Source organism: Vicugna pacos, chromosome 1, assembly GCF_048564905.1.
Source record: "Vicugna pacos chromosome 1, VicPac4, whole genome shotgun sequence".
Classification (NCBI taxonomy): Eukaryota; Metazoa; Chordata; class Mammalia; order Artiodactyla; family Camelidae; genus Vicugna; species Vicugna pacos.
The window spans coordinates 93,193,860-93,198,220 of NC_132987.1; the positions used below are offsets into that span (position 1 = coordinate 93,193,860).

The following is a 4,361-nucleotide window of genomic DNA, read 5'->3' on the forward strand; positions in this document are numbered from 1 at the left end:
CATTTGTGTTTAGGTAAATTGTATGAAGGGTTGACATTTCATGAGGCTTGGAATATTCTCATATGTACTGACACCCTATAACTTCTGGTTTACAATTCCTTTAAGCCTCTGTTTTGCTTTAACAAGTATAATCTATTAACGGTTTGTTTGCAATATCATTATTTGGAGCGTAGGTCCTTACAACAAGGATTGTTTTTCATAAAGGTGAAGAATTCAGGGGAAATTATAGATAAATCAAGGATCTAGTTTTTGTTGTTGCTGTTCCTGTTATTCCTTTGCTATTGTTAAAGAAATATTAAGTTGATTTGAGAGAGTAGGGAGAAAAGATTTATGAATGAAAATAAAATCAAGAGATTTCCTAGCCCATCCCTCTTCTGCTCTCTCTTGGCCAAAATTCCTACAGGATGTGATCTGGCTGGTCAGAGCTCTTCCTGCTTAATGTGGAGTTAGGAGAAACTGGTTCTGAATAAATTTAGGATTAACTCTAAGGGTGAGTTAAAGGGGAAGTATATTGTTATGGGTGGAAATGACTGAGAAGGAGACTTGGAACTGTTTTCCTTGTTGCAGAATAATATTTCTGAATTTAGCAAATGTGTAATCCTTCTTCCATATTAAATAATTCTAAAATGGATACACTTTCAAACATACATCAAAATGTATGTGTGTGATCAGGGCACTCACCCATTCAAGTAGTGACTTGATATTGAAGTGACCAAATAAAGAGTGAAATGTCTGTAGAAATATTTACACAAACTGAAAGATATTGCTATAATGAGTTATCAATTAAATTATAATAATTTTTGACTTCTTGTACATTAGCTACTTCCAAAATACTAAGTTCCTATAGTGATTTAATATCTCAAAGGATGTCATTTATACAAAAGATTTAGGTGCCTCTTATCCAGTCCCTGGTGTGCAGATGTGATTGAGCTTCTTAAAGCAACTGCAAAGTAACTCTACATGCAACAGACAAACACATGCAGACTTATTACTATAAATGTATTAGGAGACAAAAACTCAGACATACAGGAAGTTAGGTGGAAAGGTAAGTATGGGTGGTGCTTTGTTATCTTAGAAAGCACGATGCTATAAGGCATTCACCTTGCTCTGTATGTATTGGTGGACAAAAAAAAAAAGGATATTGCTATGTGTGTATTAAGGAATTACAGTTAAAAAGAAAAAAAAAGGGCTGAGGACATTCTCCAGCTAAGGTGAAGAGATACACTCATCAATTGAAATATGTCAGGGCCTAACTGTCATGTGAAAATAGAAGAAATGGTCATTTGTTTTGCTTTTAAATGAGTAAGTGAATCTGACTGTGATTTCATAGTTTATAAATAAGTATGTAGGAAGAAGCAGAATCTGGTAGTTTTATGTTAGATTCTCTGTTACATCCCAAACGTACATACACATGTGCAAACAAAAAGACAAACAAACAAACAAAAAACTCCACAAACACATATATACAACTATATAAAGAGCTTCTAAGCTTTGAGACCAGAAAGAGTTGGAAGGAAAAGTGGAAAAGATCCTGGTAAGGATCATTGTGAAATTGGCTTACAATTATTAAATTTACCAAGATTAAAATTCACCAAGATTATTAAATAACTCTCCAGAAAGTTTGGAGATTCAAGGGCAGAAGAGAATTGTACCCTATTTCCTTTCTGGAATTCTGGACAAAGGCATTCTCACAGGCATTCTTCACATCACAGTGGGAGGGGATCAACAGAGTAGGTTTGGCTTTGTAACAGGTAATTGTGCCAAAGTGGCATTTCATCATTCTGAGGAAGCACTAGTGAGTTTCTGCTGTTTCTCTAAGGAGAGCAGAGAGTGACCGTATGTTCGTGTGCTACCATGGGTGACACCCAGAAGTATTTGGGAGAGATAGCAGGCAGATTTGACAGGCATCCAGATCATGCAAGCATATGCTGCCAGGAGATGCAGAATGGAAGGTAAAAATTGATGGGAAGATGAGGGTAAGAGCATCTCAGGGCTTGATTGTGCAGTGAGGTGAGGACAGATAAGAATTAGATACAACCTTGTGTTCACATTAGGTGATGTAAGTTTGAAAAGTTGTTGACTTGCCAAGACCAGACACATCTGCCTAATGTTATAATACCAACTCAGACAAAAGAATGAGAAGGAAAAAACCTTAGTGCTTTAAACTTTGGATTAAATGTTTTACATTGAAGGAAAGTTCTATTGTTTCTATTTAAGGAACAGTGTCTAGAAGAATCAAATTGAATTTTAAAATATAGAAGAGAAACCAAAACATGTTCTTTAAAAAAAATTAAATTATGGAGAACTGCAATGGGGAGAAAAATCAGAATACCAATATTATTGATACTTAAGAATACGTGTGCTTGGACAACGCATATACCCCAAGACACCAAGATGAGTAACTCTGGAGGCCAAACAAAGAGTCAGGTGGTTACAATCAAGATGGAAACATAATTTGGAAGCATTTACTTCTTAAAACATTAAAGAGAATGTAGTACCCTGGCCATCAGGAGAAAACCCTTTACTGCTACCAAGGGGCAAGGAGAGAAAGTTAGAGAGCAAGATGGTATCTGTTGGACTGCTTTATTCAAGTAAGGGATCTGTTACAAGATCCTTCACGTTAGCAGTGGTAGCATATTTAAAGCATGAAAAAGTGAAGGTTTAAGTGTTTCATGTTGTGTGATTTAGAACTACCATACTTTACAACTTCAAGTATAAAAAGTTAATTGGTAAGAGTATATATCTGCTTGTTTTAGAAATAATTATACATCTGTTGAAAATAAAGCATACACACATAATAATCAGGCCTGTTGCCATAGTAAATACAGTTAAAATGACAGTTGCTTTTAGAAACAGTTCATATTCTTTTAATAGAGGATAAAAGAAAGTTTTTTCCTCCAAATATTTAGAAATAAGTTATTATATTGAAGATAGTGTCATAAATAAAATTTAGATTATCACAAATAACAATTATTTACAATTCTAATAAAAGAAGCTATTAAAATATTTTATTGGCATGATTATAAAAATCAAAGTTATTAAAACATGGTCGCTAATAGGAATATAATATTCCTGATATACATTAAGCATAATTTATCTAATTAGGGAATTACTTTTTGGACAATCACTAAACCTAGTTGAAGTAAATTAAGATTGTATTTCATTATGCTTATTTTATCTTGAACCCAGGTTTTGATTACTTGTTTTAAAAATATAATTACATTTTAAAATATCTTATTTCCAATCTTTACATTTTTACTTATTGAATACATCAATATGACATTAGCTTGGACATTTTATATAATATTAATCTATACTATAAAATCATTTTATTAACTTAAAATAATTCAGTATTATATAATGTGATGACTAATGAGTCACAATGTAAGTTTAAATAAAATTAAAACACATCTTTTCTATAGTTCCAAGTAATTCTTTTGATTAAAAATTTGTTTTAATTAAATTATCACTTAGCATTACATTTTAAGAGTGAACGTAAAATTCTTCTTTTTTTCTTCTTCCTTTGCAGAAAAGCACCGTCCTTTCTGTTCTCAGAATTTAGGACTCTCTGAGCTCACCATTAGGGACTGAATGTTGTGTCTCCCTCAGAATTCATGCTGCGCTTTCAGCCCACCTTGTGATGGTATTAGGGGGTGGAGTCTCTGGGAGCAATTGGGTCACGAGGGTAGAGCCCTAATGAGTAAGACGAGTGCCCTTGTAAGAGGAGACCAGAGAGTTTGCTCTGCCTCTTTCTTGCTCTTTGCCATCTAAGCGCATGACTAACAGTGAGCTGATTGTAAACCAGGAAGAGTAGCTTCATCAAAACACTGTATTTGCCGTAGCCTTGATCTTGGGCTTCCCAGCCCGCAGGACTGTGTGAAATAAATTTCTGTTGTTTTTAGCCACCCATCTATGGTATTCTGAACTGACTTAGACAACAAACATAATAAAAATTACACTTATATAGATCAATGGGGTGGAAAAAGTTTTTTTCTGTCCTCTAGAGTATCTTGAATTTGGGCATATAAAAGAGAATGTTACTATTTTTCCATCACATGCAATCACATCACATAAAACCTACCCCTTTTAAGTTGTACTCAGCTTAAACACTATCAAAATCACTAATCAGGCATATGACACTGAACATTTTCTTACATAAAGTGAAAGTTTACATTTGATGTATATTGGACAGATGGATCTTTATAATTAGGAGTTAAAAATTGTATGTGTGTATGTGTCTGTGTGTTGGTGAGGGTTGGTTTCTAGATTGCTTTGATACAGCAGCAGTTCTCAACCCTACTTACATCTTAGAACCACCTGGTAGTCTTACCAAAAAATCACCTTTGCTGGCCACCTGTCTC

The 4,361-nt window shown here is 34.1% G+C and overlaps 1 long non-coding RNA gene across 1 annotated transcript; it reads left to right on the top strand.

The window, feature by feature from the left end:
* The first annotated feature begins 1,805 nt into the window (after window positions 1-1,805).
* LOC140699237 (uncharacterized) lies at window positions 1,806-3,968 on the top strand. The gene is made up of 2 exons (XR_012077276.1): window positions 1,806-1,952; window positions 3,530-3,968. It is a non-coding gene; the product is annotated as an uncharacterized lncRNA (long non-coding RNA).
* The last annotated feature ends 393 nt before the right edge of the window (window positions 3,969-4,361 follow it).